Consider the following 17,498-nt stretch of genomic DNA (forward strand, 5'->3'; position numbering starts at 1 on the left):
CGTCTTCTCTTATGGGGGTCCCTGGCATATCTTTTCAAATGGGGGTCCACGGGCTAAGTAGTGTCAATTTGGGGGTCCTTGACATGAAAAAGTTTGGGAACCACTGCTTTAAACACTTTAGCACTTTATGAACATGAACAAAATAGATGGGTCCCCCCTGGAACTCCCTCAGGTACCCCTGGGGGTCCCCGGACCCCACTTTGGGAACCACTGGTCTACAGGGTCTGGACATTGGACTGTTAATCCTGCAGGTGTCCCTTATGTTGGGCATTATAGGTGCGGGGGAAAAAAGCAAGAAAAATAAAATAAATCTTCAGTTTCAAAGATAACATCTACATACAAGCTCACAACATGTTGTGAGATTTTGGATCCGCTATTTTTTTAACACACTGGAATAGTCAGGAAATGGAATGGGCTTTATATGCTGAAATACTCTGCTGATGGAAGCAATTTTACTTAATTAATGGAACAGAAAAACCCTGAATGCAGAGTTATTTGGTTCACTTGTTTACTATGGTGTCGATTGCAACAAGTAGTACCCCCTTCAAATTATTAATCTTTTACAATAGGAATTTGGCTTTTTCTTCTTATTTTTTTCCCCTCAATTATGTTGACTAAAAGCACTAAACAGCTGTGAAATATCCCACCTATCCATCCATTCCCTTCTGTCACATTAGCATCAACAACAGCAGGTGACCAATTAAAGAGTTATATAAATGGAAAATAAAAACGAAACTTCTCTTCATGTCTAAGAATACAACATTGACTACATGTTCTGTCTTTGTTGTCTCAAGTCAACCTGAGGGACAATAAAGGAAGATTAGTAGTTTTCAAACTATTTACCCAAGGCACACTAAAGTAGCCTATTATTAATCTTCTATTTTTGCTATATTTGTCCCGGACCCCCCTGTTGAAGATGTCACTTACTAGTGTTATTTCTCCTGAAGTTCATAGTAGTCTATAGTCCAAATGGATTGTCTTTTAACCCGTCCTGTTGTATGAAATGCATTAGAATGACATGTACATTAACTGGGCCTCAATTATCAAACATGTCGCAAAGTTAATTAGTCTTTCCAGGGATTGAGCAACGCATTTTGCTCAACAAAATAATCGTTTTCATTTTAAATTGGTCAGGACTTTAGACTTTGCAAACATGTGAGTTAAATGCTTCATATTTATATTGAGGATTTGACTCCATATTATGAGTGTCATTCAGTGTTGTTGAATTGCCTGCCTGTGTGGCTTGGTTTTCACATGGATGCTAATCACTGTTCACAAGAGCCTCAGATGGGCTTGCCAGTCAAATACTCAAACATGACTTTTATCCCTGTGCAGCTGGGACTCTGCACACATTGGCTAAATGTCATGTCGGCAAATGATTGATCTACGGTAATCTAAAATGCATTCTGATGCTCTGAATCAAGATGAGCCAGGAGGGGCGCAATAGCAAATGAAACAAGGCAATGTTTGGGGGATCCATTAACGCATTTAACCCATTCTGACCTGAGATCAGATTCATACGAGGTTTCCACTGGACACACACTGGTCTGATGAACCCATTCTGACCTGAGATCAGATTCTAAAAATGTCAGTCGTTCTTCGAATTTTTCAAAAATAGCAGACCTACAAGCTCGTATCGCGCCACTCGGTGGCGCGATATGAGCTTGTAGATCTGCTATTTTTCAATAGCTAAAGCATAACATGATGCTAACACCAAAATGGGTGCCCGGTCAGAATGGGTTAAGCTCAAAGTGGTTGTTTACTCGTATGCTAAACAGGTTTGATGTAGTCAATGGTGTCCATGTTCATTTGAGCATTCTTCATATAACACAACCAGCTTGCCACGTATAAGATGGAATGCTGGCCTGTTATTATACGCGATTAGAATCTAGTATTGTCCAATGCTTCTCCAAAGCAAGTAGCCTTGCCGAGCCATGAGGCCCATGGGGCAGGAGCCTATCTCCTGTTTCTGTAGCGTGAGGCAGCTTGATGTACAAGTACACCCCCTGGACATGACGCTAGTATGTCGCAGGGACATAATCCAACCCTTGATGCTGAGTGTCAAGCAGGGAGGCATTGGGTCCCATTTTTACAGTCTTTGGTATGACCCGGCCGAGGATCGAACCCCGACCTCCCAGTCTCAGGGCGGACACTCTAACCACAAGGCCACTGAGCTCCAAAGCAAGATAATGAACTAAACCTGTGCAGTTCCTTGAACTAATCCAGTGGCATGTCTTTGCCTTTAAATAAAGGGTATCCATTTGGTTAAATAAAATCAAAGCAGCAAATGCATAGTCATCTATAAACCTCCTTTCCCATGCTCCTGAAAAGTGTACTAAAGTTGGATTTAATGAAGCGAGTGCAGAACTGCGTGTCTGCTAGATGAGCTGCACTGTCAGTCTAGCCGGCACATATGGCACCGTCTCATTAAATGCAAGCAAACGCTAACCAAAATCCCCCCGGAACGCAGGAGCTTCTGAAATAATTTGATGGAACAACAAACACAGCACATACAAAATGAAAGTGAAAAACTGGTTCTCAAACATTTTCATGTGAAGGACCCCCAAATTGATATATCTTATAGAGTCCGTGACCAAAGGCATATTATCCCCATAGGAACCCATCTTGAGAACCACTGAAAGGCATGTCATAATAGACAAACATTCAGGGGAAAAGGAGGGGTCAAATACTGGACCTGGACAACAAAGTATAATATAGGTTTAAGTGGTCAAATAATTAAACTATAATTGCATGTACTACAAAAGTAGTTCCAGCAGTCTTGTTCTGCAGTAAGTGAACAATCTTTTAAAACTTTTTATTCAAGTATGCTCATTACTTGTGTGTGTGTGTGTGTGTGTGTGTGTGTGTGTGTGTGTGTGTGTGTGTGTGTGTGGTGTGACTATGACAACACACAAAAAGGACACACATCTTCACTGTTAATGGTCCAAATGTACACTGTAGCAGCCTGTTCGTTGAGACAAATATGCAAATTCAAGTGGCTTTGGGGGCTCTTGGGGGATTTGGTGAAAAGCTATTCAATAGGTAATTCCGAAAGCAGTCAAGTATGAGTCCAGTGCGAGGTTGTTGTGGTTGTGTGCGTGCGTGTGTGTGTGTGTGTGTGTGTGTGTGTGTGTGTGTGTGTGTGTGTGTGTGTGTGTGTGTGCATATGTACGTGTGCGCGTGTGTGTGATGGGTGGGGCACCTAATCAGTGTACTGGGGGCTTAGGACCTTCAGACTTAGCTAAAGAAAATGCCAGATAGAGAAGAAGCTTAAGACTTAACTTTTTTTTCTTCTATCTCTCTCTCTTCGCTCAAGTGACTTTAAACGCATTCTGCCAGGGCTTCCTTCCTGTGTACTTATTACTTAACCAAATGGATTTGGTTCCATTAGTACACTCTCTGAGTTAAATTAAGGAGGATTTTACACTATATAGGTCCCCATTGATTAAAAAAATAAAAAATAAAAATCACACCCGTGTGAAATGAGGGGCGCTCTTGTCATCGTACATCAATTTATGTCAGCAGACATTTGATATTGCTACATGAGGTGCATAAGCTAGTCCCTTATTGGCCAAGCACTCCCACTAACGTGATTGGTTAGCTGATTTACTCGTTTACATTACAGTAAGTTTCCCCTTCAATGTCAATGGCGTTTTGACGTTTAATTTACGTCATATTTAGCGGAATTATCGGCTCTCGTCGTCATGCATCATCTCATACTGGCCAATCAGAATGCCCGTTGCCTGTGATTGGTTGGCTGATTTGCTCGTTTACATAATGACGTATGACTCTTGATGCTTAATTTACGTCATATTTAGCAGAATTCTGACGTCATTTCTCCGTTCATTGTCAATGGCAAATCTTGAGACGTGTGGGGACAAAAGCTGTTTATAGAAGGGGCAATAGCGCCCCTTGGGGGCTGCCCCGGGGGCAGCGGCTGTCCACCTCTGAACAGCGCTTAGCGGGTCAATGGAGACCCAAATGGTCTCCGGTTCCAACTCTGATGTTGCGGATTTACCCCCTTTACCCCCCTGGGTTTTTAAGAGGTTAAAAATCACACCCGTGTGAAGTGAGGGACACTCTTATCATCGTAAATCGTCATACATCATCTCATTCCGGCCAATCAATTTGTGCCCAAACCTTCGTCATCAATGTTTGTGTTACACAATGTTTGTGTTTACACAATTGGGAAAGAAATTGGGTTACATAGCCTACACTTAAAGCTGGACATAGGAGGGGCTATCGCCCCTCAAACATCACACTTGTGTATCATCCGCCACATGACACCATGCTTAAAGCAGACAGAAAAAGGCCATTTGGCGTCACTGGGTGGGCATTCAGATTTCTGGTGGTGGGGCCTGTGGATTTTTGGGGGCTTGCTGACTTTTGGGGGGAGCATGACTAAGACAAACAAAGGTTGAGAATTAAGCGCATGTCGGACCATTGCTTTTTCGCATCGCAGCGAACGTCCCCCCGCTGCGGAGCGGACCGTTGCCCCGTCGGCTAGAATGCTGTCGGAAAATAGTCCGCCTCCCGAGAATTAATGGCATACAGTATAGCCATAGATAAAGAAGAAGCCTTTTTGTGTTGTTTCTCTGATCTGCTCAAGTGACTTTTTAGAATTGTGCCTGCAGGGCTCCTTGTGCGTTTGGCAGTATATGGATGAAGCTCACAGAATGGTGTTCAGTGAAACCGTGATTGTGGTATAGTGGCAAAAACAGCCTTCACTGTTTTGTAAGGGACTGTCAGTCAAGTGTGCATATAGGGAGGGTTCTACCCCCCGGAGCATTGCTTTGCTCCTCAGTGCATATCTTTTGTCTTAATAGTGAAGAAATAGTTGAGCTACGAGCTCAAAACTTGTGAGCTTGCAGATTGGCTATTTTAGTAACTTTTGAAATGTTTTAACATTTTAAAAAGATTTTTTCCTTTTAAAAATCTTGGATTAATTTGCCTAGTGATATTCCTATAATGTCCGTGTTGAAAGTGATAAACGGCAAATAGAGAGACATTGAGATGTTTGAAGCTATACTCCATCAACACCTCCAAGATAGAGAAGGATTTAAGTATTTCATCCATTATTTCATTCGGATCGTGACTATAAAAAGGAGAGAAAAAACAACCAAAATAAAGTGTGAAGGACTCACTCTGTGCCATGCTGGGACAAATCAGCGATATACAAGCAGTGAAACGGGGGAGTTTGGCCGTGGTGCAGAGAGAGAGGCGTCCATCTCACACAGATTATTGTCATTACACACCATGGACTCCACCAAGCCTGCGAATGTCACTGCAGGCCCCTGAATTACATGCTCCGTGCTGACGCTGAAAGGCTGTAATGTTGGCTTTGTGCTTCCCCTCCGTCCAAACACTTCAGCATTTGGAGAAGATTGAGGGCTTTACAATGGAGATGGCAGAGGACCATGAGTGCCACAGTTGTGGTGCGTGCGTGCGTGCATTGCATGCACGCACGCACGCATGCACACACGTCACACGCACGCAGTGCCGGGTTTATAGGAGTTGAGGACTTGAGTATTGAGTATTTTTTGAGCCCTTGACAAGTGACAAAATCACCCTAATAAAATTAAATATACAATAACTAAACTCAAGTGACTCACCTGAATTGGCGCTTCGCTAAATCCCACCCCAATTCCAATCCAAATAGTTTAGCAACTGTTGCTAAACTTGCTATGCAGATCAAGCTTTCGCAACCTCATACAGTATAGCTGTGAATGTTATTTTGCATGGCTGTGGTCTTGTAGCCCCTTTTACCCCTTATGAATTATGGGCAGGGCCCCTAAGTTCTTTTAACTTAAAAGTACCTATAGCATTTTTAAATATAAACTTGAGTTCCCTTATTAACTAATTACCATGAAATCATAACTTTTTTAGCTTAAACCTTTTTAAATGCACACCTTTATCATGAAATCCTTATTCAAGCAAATAGAAAAAAACAACCAGATGTCTTTTATTGTTTAAAAGTCTTGTCTCTAAATGTCTTTAGATGTTTCTTTACTTTACTTTACTAATAATGTAGTGTATAATGTTCTGGACTGGTGCTATAAGCCCCTGTTGATCTCTGATGGCCCTATTCAACATGTTCCTAAAGGGGGGGTCCCTTTAATAAACATAATAAACATGAAACCGTAATATTTCCATGAGCTTTTCATGGCGTTTAAAGGATGAGTAACATTTATCCACCCAGAACGTGGGCTCTCTCTTTAAGTGTGTTGTTGTGTTCCACCAGAGGGGAGCTGAAGTCATCTTCTCCACAGCTCTAAAAATACCCGCCGCATTTTCATTTATTTATCCACAGGCAGCTGCTTTTCCTCAAGGCAAAGAACCTGGCGAGTAGAGGATGACACTGGGCTCCATGTGTATTTTATGCTCGGTCGCAAACAGCAGACCTGGAAGCTCACAGCGTGCCCATTTGCGGCGTGCTGTGAGCTTGAAGATCTGCTGTTTGCTGTGGGCTGTGACGTGCTTGTGGGCTTGGTTCTCATCTTCCATTCTGCCCCTCCCCCTCCGGAAGATGCTGTTGCAGGGTGCCTGGGGATGGATGCAAACACATACTGTACACACACACACACACACATGTCGCACGTACGCACACAAACGGTTGCATGCGGAGGCCTATGGATAGACACGCACAGCGAGCGTGCGCGCACGTGTGTGTGTGCGTGCGTGGATACTTGAATTACTTGTGAGGGCCATATGTACTAGGCCTATTCCCACAAGTATATTGTATAATTTGAGAAATAAACAATGGTTCCACTTCTTCGTTTATCTTTGTATATTAGGCTTGATTTAGAGTCGACTATACTTTGTATGCTGTTGTCGCACACCCAAAATAGCCAATCTGTTTGACAGCAACAGAAATGGCAAATAGTGGTATTGTGGTGCGTGGGTTTGTGCGCTTGTGGGCGAGTGAATCATAATTTGGATCATTTTGCATAATGCAGTATACACATGCATGTATATATGCATGTATGAGCTTTCAGTACAGATGCATAGCCTAATCATTTTTATAAAATCTAAAACGTGTGTAATTCCCTTCAGGTTTCCTGTCACGTGAATGTCGGCAGAACAAGCATATATAGCGTTTATTTAAGTACAGCATGTGTCTGTGAATGCATTAAACTTCCCACGACCTGTTAACCTGTAGCAGTCCCAGGGCAGTGTTCAGAGGACCTGTTAACCTGCAGCAGTCCCAGGGCAGTGTTCAGAGGACCTGTTAACCTGCAGCAGTCCCAGGGCAGTGTTCAGAGGACCTGTTAACCTGCAGCAGTCCCAGGGCAGTGTTCAGAGGACCTGTTAACCTGCAGCAGTCCCAGGGCAGTGTTCAGAGGACCTGTTAACCTGCAGCAGTCCCAGGGCAGTGTTCAGAGGACCTGTTAACCTGCAGCAGTCCCAGGGCAGTGTTCAGAGGACCTGTTAACCTGCAGCAGTCCCAGGGCAGTGTTCAGAGGACCTGTTAACCTGCAGCAGTCCCAGGGCAGTGTTCAGAGGACCTGTTAACCTGCAGCAGTCCCAGGGCAGTGTTCAGAGGACCTGTTAACCTGCAGCAGTCCCAGGGCAGTGTTCAGAGGACCTGTTAACCTGCAGCAGTCCCAGGGCAGTGTTCAGAGGACCTGTTAACCTGCAGCAGTCCCAGGGCAGTGTTCAGAGGACCTGTTAACCTGCAGCAGTCCCAGGGCAGTGTTCAGAGGACCTGTTAACCTGCAGCAGTCCCAGGGCAGTGTTCAGAGGACCTGTTAACCTGCAGCAGTCCCAGGGCAGTGTTCAGAGGACCTGTTAACCTGCAGCAGTCCCAGGGCAGTGTTCAGAGGACCTGTTAACCGCAGCAGTCCCAGGGCAGTGTTCAGAGGACCTGTTAACCTGCAGCAGTCCCAGGGCAGTGTTCAGAGGACCAGGCAGTGTTGGGAGGACCTGTTAACCTGCAGCAGTCCCAGGGCAGTGTTCAGAGGACCTGTTATAACCGCAGCAGTCCCAGGGCAGTGTTCAGAGGACCTGTTATAACCGCAGCAGTCCCAGGGCAGTGTTCAGAGGACCTGTTATAACCGCAGCGGTCCCAGGGCAGTGTTCAGAGGACCTGTTATAACCGCAGCAGTCCCAGGGCAGTGTTCAGAGGACCTGTTATAACCGCAGCAGTCCCAGGGCAGTGTTCAGAGGACCTGTTATAACCGCAGCAGTCCCAGGGCAGTGTTCAGAGGACCTGTTATAACCGCAGCGGTCCCAGGGCAGTGTTGGGAGGTGCAGCCTATATGAAACACATTTAGAATGGTTGCTTCATGGACGTGTGTGAAGCTTCAGGCTGCGGCTACGTGTGTACTCCCGGTGGGAGATAACGTTACTTCCAGTGAGTGGTGGAAGAAGTAGGCTACTCACATTTCTTACTTGCTGTAAGTAAAAGTATCAATGCCTGCAGTGTAGAAGTACTGGGATAATCCGATGCCCTGGAATACAAAAGTATTGGCGTGAAATTACCAAAAAGTACTCGGAAGTACTCATTATGAAGATTATGTCCTATTTCGCAAGTTTTCAAACGTATAAAATAATCTTTTGAAATAGCAGATCTACAGGCTTGATCTACTTGTAGTAATTTATTCAATCTACAAAGTGTGTGTGTGGGGAAGGGAGAAGAGTCTAGGACGTGTGGAGTGTGTGTGTGATTACATTTGATAACGTCTGTGTTTGGAGTCTGTAGACAAAGAAATTTTGATAAATTAGTGCACTTTTTCTGGAACACAGTTCAGTTCAGACTTCAGACGCGATCTAAGAGTTCCCAATACAAAGAATAATGCTGTGACACAGGGGGATAGTGCCCTGTAGCGGCAGACAGTGACGTCAGAATTCGGCACTCTATTAATATCTAGTGGAAAATAATTACCTGTATGCTTATGCTTGCACACCTGGTGGGTTCCTTATGTTAATACGTCTAACCCTTTATTAACTTTCCACCTGCTTCGGTTAATTGGTGCAGGAAGGAATACTTTACTTTAAGGTAAAGTAAAAGTCCCTCAAAATTGTAGTAGGGCTACAGTTACAGTAGTATTACAGTACAGTACAGTACAGTACAGCACAGTACAGTAGACTACTCCACCTCTAGTTGCTTCTGTGAGAGTACTGAGCGTAGCAGATAACGGCATCTTCCCTACCATATTTTGACACTGTTGAGAGAATTATTGATGTGGGATAATCATTGCAATTAGCAGTGTGGTTAATTTGCATTAATAACCGAATGTAGCTTCCACCCACCATGATTAGTAAGATTGGACTCGCTGTGTCTGAAGACTGGACCGTGTACTACGTATGTAGTATAGGGTCATGTTTGTTAAGTGCTTTTGATTAATTTCATCAAAAGCAACTGATGGTCCTTATTTCTGGAAACCATAACCCTGGCCATGTCATAGGCCTAGGCAAAAAAAAGTTAAAATGTTTTCACAATAACAAATAAAAAAACATTTTACATTTAGTTATATTTACAAATACAGCAAAAATAGACAATGTACATTACAAGCTCACAACGCACTGCAATGCGACGCGTTGTGATCTCATATATATTTTGGCAATTTACGTTCATCAAAGTATGGCTCGTGGAATTGTTCATGCCAATTGGTGGTAATGCAGCGTTAATGTCAGAGAAACAAAATAATCAAACATCAACACACCACTATAGATTCCACAGCAGGGATCAATAAATGTTCATTACATCTCGTCTTATCTCATATTGTATAAAATATTGCCATTTCTGTCATGTACAGTAGTCAGTGTGTAGAATGAAGATTATAATAATTTGTAGCCCTTGTGGTGACCCTGTTACAGTACGTTGGAGTGCTTGCGGCGTTCTCCTGGGTGCCAAAACACTGTGATATATTGCACTATAGATAGAGGACTGTGAAAAAGAAAGCTAACAGTAATCAATAAGCACACTCTTCACCATCCCCTGTCCAATGGCAATTACACAAGCCTGGCTGTGGTGGAGTGTTTGTTGTCGGCGATTCCCCAACAACTTCTTATATGACTCAGTTCAACACGTGTGTGTGCGTGCGTGTCACTGCCTGGTCTTCACCTCATGAGGTGTACAGCTACTAACCGCAAAGGGTCTGTCTGTCTGTCTGTCTGTCTGTCTGTCTGTCTGTCTGTCTGTCTGTCGCGGCAGTGACGTCAGACTTCGGCACTCTATTAACGTCTAGTGGAAAATAATTACTTGTATGCTTATACTTGCACACCTGGTGGATTCCTTATAGTTAATAAGACTAACCCTTTATTAACTTTCCATCTGCTTTTCCCAATGTTTTCCCAGTTAATTGGTGCAGGAAGGAATACTCCATCTTAGACACTATAATGAACAGCCATTGCACACGCAGATCAGTAATTGGCCGCGGAAATACAAGACCTTTATCTGCCAGTTAGTTAACATCAGTGTCTGAAGTTCATTGGCTGCTAGTTGTAAATGTGCCATTTATAAAGTACCGGTATGTTCATGAGGCCATTTATCTATACTGTACTTATTTGAACACATTTACTCAAAGGAGCACCCCACCCAATTGTTAACCCATTCTGAACGGGAACCCCATTTTGGTGTTAGCATCATGTTATGCTTTAGCTATTGAAAAATAGCAGATCTACAAGCTCGTAGCGCGCCACCGAGTGGCGCGCTACGAGCTTGTAGGTCTGCTATTTTTGAAAAATCGAAGAACGACTGACATTTTTTAGAATCTGATCTCAGGTCAGAATGGGTTAATCAGACCAGTGTGTGTCCAGTGGAAACCTCGTATGAATCTGATCTCAGGTCAGAATGGGTTAACCTTTCTTCGTATAATTGGTCCCACATATCTATCTATCTATAAATAAGATGGTACTATTTCTGTCTATGTAAGGAAAAATATCAGACCCGTCTGAACTGTGTGTGTGTGTGTGTGTGTGTTTCCCTTATGTAGACAGAAATGCTACCACATTACAGAGAGCAAGGTTAAATGGCTGAAACAGGCACCCATCAGCGCACAGACAAAAATATTAAAACACATTAGAGGATCTAAGTGCAATTAACACAATCTATGCCAAACCTGGGATTTCTCTGGTTTATTGCTTAATGATTTAAAAACTAAAAAATGACCTTCAACTCTATAAAGTTGACACATGGAGCCAGTGAAGTTTAGGCCAGGACAAGACTGGCCATCCACAGCATTTTGGACCAGCTGTAGGCGCCTGAGAGATGACTGCTCTAACCTGGGGCTGTCGACGTGTTGTGAGCTTGTAGATCTGCTATTTTTGCTATTTTTGCTATGCCCCTCTAACACTCTCTGCACGTCCCTGACTGGAACTTTTTTTTATTATGAACTAACTTTAAAAAATTACTTTCAGGAAAACATCCAATTACCATGGGCACCATGCACTGGGATAGTGGAGCCAGTCTGTGGCTGTGCATATATTATAATTAAACAGTATGCCAATCATCATGTGTTGAATGCTAATTCTGTTCCACTGTTCCACAGGCCGTTCCACAACACATTGCAAGGCAACACGTTTGGAGCCGCTTGTAGCTTTGTGTGAGCTTGTACTGTAGATTCAATGTTTTGAGTTTGTAGATCAGCTATTGTAGATAGTCTATTTTATACAGGGGCTAAAGTTGTGAGGTTACTCCTTCTGGATAAACAAAAAAGACAGAAGTATGTATTATTGCAATTGTGTATTTCTGCCCCCATCCACCACACTCTCACACGTACACACACACACACACACACACACACACACACACACACACACACACACACACACACACACACACACACACACACACACACACACACACACACACACACACACACACACACACACACACACTCACACACACACACACTGATAGTCTAATCCAGTGTTTCTCAAATTGGGGTAAAATCTTGAGAAACAAGAATTGACGAACATCAATTAATTACCAGCTGCCTTATTATATCTGCAGAGTTGTGCTATTAAATGTAAATATATGGGGGGGGGGGGGGAGGAGGCCAGTGGCGGCCTTATGTTTCAATCGTTTCAATTGAAACGGGCCTCGAGCCTCCAGGGGCCTCCCCCCAAAAAAAGAAAATTTGTAGTAGTAGAAGTAATATTGCATTGCATCGCAGTCTTCTAATCAGCCTTGTCAATTATTCAGCCTCATCCTGTACGTCTTGATAAACGTCCCAGTGTGTGCACTCACTGCACTAGCAGCGCTGAGAGTTGCGATTGCATCATTGTATAGCCCATGCTGCCTTCCAGTTATACCTTAAAGTAAAGAATTGTTTAATCAAGCTGCTTTTGTGTATTTTTAAAATTATTAAAATTACGACGTCATGATCCTTAAGACCAGCATTAGGTGTCGTATGCTGGGTGTCCTCATTCACACGTACCAAACACCAAATCAAGCAATGTTTGGTAGTTTTTTTTTTGTTTTTTTTGGGCCACCACAATGCTTTTCCAATGGGAGTCACATGGTTTGATCAAACATTTGTGTTTTAATTGCTGATTGCTCCCCCCTCATCAAACAAAAATGTTTGGTCAAACCTTGTGACTCCCATTGAAAATTAATTGGAGCAGGAATCAAACAGCAATCGCAGACATCACACACGGACCGAACATTTGTTGTGTAGGCGTGTACGAAGCCTCAAGCTGGCCCGTGCAGGGGCTGCAGCATTTAGCCACGCTTGTCAACGGCGTGTGCGTCAAGTATATGCCCTCAACCAAGTTGGCCTGTTGGGGTTCAGTGGGGTTGCGTTGTGCATCAGTGCAGCCACTTGTGCTGCTATAGGCCTACAGTCATTCCTTCTGGAGTGTTTGTCCCTGCAGGGTTGTTTCCACGGATTTGTGCGTTATCACTGTATGAAATCAACCGTTATCAGGACGTTGGAATATGGCCAATATGGCCCATACTGGCATACTAGACATTGTGGTGTTTGGCTGTATTCCCCCGGACTGCACGCATGCAGGGTGCGGTGCAGACATAGCCTGGTCAAGGACTCCCCCTGCCGAACGTGTCATTTCCAACTCTATGGTCGGCGCATGGAAACTATAGGGGCTACTAAACTATTCTCTGCCTATCGGGACGTAACTCGGACGGCGCTGTCACGGCGCCCCTCCGTCATTGACACAAAAAGCAAACGCTCCCATAGTTTCTCTTCCAGATTTCCCAGTATGTTGATCATCACATACTGGGGGTATTTCTAAGGTGCGGATTACGAACATTTTCTTGATTATCGGGTGATAACATCCGAAATGTTGTATTTTGGTTTAACATGGTTCTGCCTTTATTAATTGACTGTACAACGAGCTTGTGTGAGAATTAAGCTATGTCAGGTGGTTCACTATAGATTTACCCCATGACTAGGTGGTGTAGTTGGCTGTTCTCATTTCTACCGCCATGCTACACTGGGTTGTAGTACATCTTGTAGTAGAATCATGTTGTAATCCCTTGGTGGTTCATTAGTGCGAGGTTACGTGAGGTAAAATGGACCTGTTGACTATTCATGGCATGCAGTGTTGTTGCTTGCTTTGTTGGTTGGTGAATTGTCCAGTTGTATTGGTTGGTTGGTTGGTTGGTCTATTGTCCTGTTTGTCCAATAATAGTTCATTTAAATGCATTTCTGTTAAGTTTATTTTATTTGCATAGTAGTTCTATTATAGTTATCATTCATCATATAGTCCTATTATGTGCTACTGAATCAACCAGATGGCAAAGCATAGATATGCTATGTGAGGGGCAGAATAGAAATGTCTAATATTGAGGAATAGAAACCCTGCATATGTGTCCCACATTGTCCCACACAAAAACACTCTTTGTCCCACATCTGGTTAGTTGGGATCTGGTCACCCTAGCTTACACACACCAGCTGGTAAAAACATATATACTGGGAAGTGAACGTGATATTGTTTATTTATGTTGTTGGTGTCTTATAATCCCGTAAGGGATGGGTCTTAACGACAAGACACGAAAATAAAAATTAATTCATTCATTCATTCATACTGTTCAATAATAATACAACTTTGACAAACTTTGTGTGACCCAACCTACCAAATGTAATCACACAATCGACTAGCACAACTGTCTCTGAATAGAAAGCATGTAGAATGGTTTTTATTTTGAACACATTGACATTATAACTGGACTATTGATGTACATTTCTTTATGAGCAAAGTGGTGTAGCCGTAGATAAAGGTGCTTGGAATCATACATCAGGTAAAGAGGGAACTGAGCTAGGCCATTTTTTTAATCCACAATCTTGGAAAACAATTGAAATGCTGCTGACTGTAAGGACAGCAGAGCCAGTAGAATCCCTAGAATCACACACTACTTTATAATAAATTAAAACATTACCTGGAGCCATTTACAAAAACACATATCATGGTAATTGAAAGAAGACTTTAAACTAGTGACTGAAAGTATCAAATATTTATGACAATGATTACTATGGCAATCTAAGGTAAGAATCAAGTGTAAAGTCCGGTCAAATTCCCATTGTAAAACAACTAGAATTGTCGCGCGCCAGTTTGGAAATAAATGAAATAATAACATAAAATAAAACATAAATGTAAATATCATGTATATCCATCCTACAGGGAAGGAAGCCACAGAACCGTCCGCGTGTGTCACAGAGTGGACGTTCGTTAGGCCAATCAGAGGCAGGTGGGGGCGGGTCATACTCACTTGAGTGGCAGCGTGCCTTAATTCCACTCTTCCGGTTTAGCCTGGCTTCTTGGTTAGACTCATATCACCGAAGACATTTGTTTTTTTGCCCAAATTTGCTAAAGTCTGGCCACTGCGAGGCTACTTCCGCTTCTGCTTTCCGGGTAAACCCTCTAGGGCCACTAATGAGACCTGCAGGCCTGAAAAGCACATCCTTATTGGCCTCAAATCCAGCGGAGCTTCCTTGTCGCCTGGTCGTGATTTCAAATGTTGGACTGAGAGGATAGGCTGTGGTTCAAGTGGTTGTCATTGTAATCACTCATAGCGGTAGTGTTACTGCATGCTGCAGTCAGTCAGACAGACATGAAAGCATCCTCCCTCACTCCTGCTGGATAGACATGCATGAGAGAGATGACAATTAAGACTGAGTTTGAAAAGAAGACGGCTCTTTCCCTATAAAGAATGCTTTTCCACCTGACATTGCTGTCAGGTGGAAAACCTTTACGTCCAACAGAATTATTTATTTTTTAAGACATTATTTTAAAATAGTGAAACTGAAGATCTACAGGCTCACAAGGCGTCAAGGTTAGCTTGTACTTTTGCTATTTTCACTACTTTTGTGCAAAACTCTTGTTTGCAATATTTACGAAAAACATAAAAAGTTGAAATATGGAGATGAAATTCTTTGCAGTTTGCATGCCTGGTGATCAGATGTTTCAGAATAAATTTGAATAATAATCCAATCCGTATACTACTGAACTAGCCGACCTGTCATCATCGCTTATTTTTCCTGGCTTATTCATCTACTTTTCACTTTCGCATTCTCCCTCACATAACCTTGTGCAGTATCTCCACGTTTCATCTTTTTATGTTTTTTTCCACAAATCAATGCCCTATTTCAGTTGTTCTCAAACTTTCTCATGTCAAGGCCGGACTGAAATAAATATGTATTTTGGCCGCAGACCCCCATTTGAAGATATTTTAGGTCAAGAAAATCTTAAAAAATACCGGCTATTATTATTATTGCTTACATTTATTTTGATAGTATATTAACACAATTTAGCTCAGTACCCCCTGGAACCCCCCAATGCCCCCTGGGGGTCCCCAGACCTCACTTTGAGAACCACCTGCTACTTTTGAAATAGTACAAAACGGTTTTGGACATACAAGGTTTCCACTTGGCAGCAACAATATGCAGAATGTATAGCCTTAATTGGAAAGATGCTTGCACAGCTTCGTTGTGCTGTCAGGAGCTGTCAAATAACAGCAGCATTCTAAACAATTATAATGAAAGCTTGCATCGCTTAGACGCTTACACACATTTTGTGATTAAACCAAAGGAAAATATTAATACACCCAAAGGGCCTACATCTCCTGACATAATGTACCTTCGGACTATGACAAAGTTGCATACATATGCATCGCATTTAAATGTTTTTTAACTATCATCAATATTTAATATCAATGGTCTTTTGAGACGAGCAAGGTAAAAATGCCCAGGTTAAAAATCTTTAATGAAAAATGTCCCATATGGGCGGGCTGGACAATAGAGGGTACATCATCATCGCACCCGGAAGTTATGCGGGAACGCATATTACCAAGTGGCAAAAAAAACTACTTTCTGGCCTTGACAGCCCATACATTGTATATAATGAGATCCAGAACAGTTGAGAATTAAACAGCAGTCACCCTTCCCTTTTCAAATGTTTTATATCATCCACAGAACTTGAATGAACAGTATCCATGTTCCTTTAAAAGAACATGGAAAATCCACAAAAGACAAATATGCATTTAATGTAATTTATTTGAGGAAAAACACTTAATGCTTACTCTGTTTATTCCAATTTCACACTTATAAGGCGCTCTATTTACAACACACGTAATTGTAAATAGTTCTTTGATGGCTTCTCTTTTCATGTGGGAAAAAAATGAATGTGGACAGAAATGAAAACATTCAACAGGGAAAGAAGAAAGGGAAACAAATGTAGGGAAAATGTTTACGTTAATTGTGATAATTGAATTCATAATGTCTATATAGGCTGCGTGCTACCGCATTGCTACAGCATGCAGTGTCATCGCGCGTTCGACATGTCAGAAATAGCAAAGCACAAATGTGTGTGTGCAGAGAATAGCAACACGTGCATGAAAGGTTAACCCATTCTGACCCGGCACCCATTTTGGTGTTGGCATCATGTTACGCTTTATGTATTGAAAAATAGCAGATCTACAAGCTCATATCGCGCCACCGAGTGGCGCGATACGAGCTTGTAGGTCTGCTATTTTTGAAAAATTCGAAGAACGACTGACATTTTTAGAATCTGATCTCAGGTCAGAATGGGTTCATCAGACCAGTGTGTGTCCCGTGGAAACCTCGTATGAATCTGATCTCAGGTCAGAATGGGTTAATGAGCCGGGAGAAAGGTGAAGCCTCATTTTATCGTCTTCACACGACGGTGTTTCGCATGTTGAAAATAGCCGATTCTATAAGCTCACAACGTGCCGCATCGTGGTTGCGTTGTGATGAGCTTGTAGATCTGTTATTTTCAGTGGCTGACACCGTTGTATGACATAGTATATAACTTAATGAGCATAAAAGACTTTGGGGGTGTAGCCTACTGTATAGAGGATCATCACAGGGCACGGGGGTTGACCGTAGAGGCTCCCCAGCTTGGAAATAAAATCAATCTTCCAGCCTTGTATCTTAGCCCGGAGGAAGCGTCGACGTGTGTGCACTTGCATACAGGCCTGCGCATACGCATGCATGCGATATTTATATATATTCATCTTTTGATGATTCACTCAGTTTCAGACCAGCTGAGGCTACAAAACAGTTATGGTTGAATTA

General features: G+C 42.6%; 1 protein-coding gene across 1 annotated transcript in view; it reads left to right on the top strand.

Moving 5' to 3' along the window:
• The first annotated feature begins 1,450 nt into the window (after positions 1-1,450).
• Positions 1,451-17,498, top strand: part of LOC308330666 (RNA-binding protein 5-like) — a 239,561-nt gene continuing 223,513 nt past the window's right edge. Inside the window, exon 1 of the mRNA XM_080785621.1 lies at positions 1,451-1,460. The gene's annotated coding sequence lies outside the window, so the exon portion shown is untranslated. The remainder of the gene's footprint in view (positions 1,461-17,498) is intronic.

Source organism: Protomyctophum bolini, assembly GCF_963924005.1.
Source record: "Protomyctophum bolini genome assembly, chromosome: 2".
In the NCBI taxonomy this organism is placed as follows: Eukaryota; Metazoa; Chordata; class Actinopteri; order Myctophiformes; family Myctophidae; genus Protomyctophum; species Protomyctophum bolini.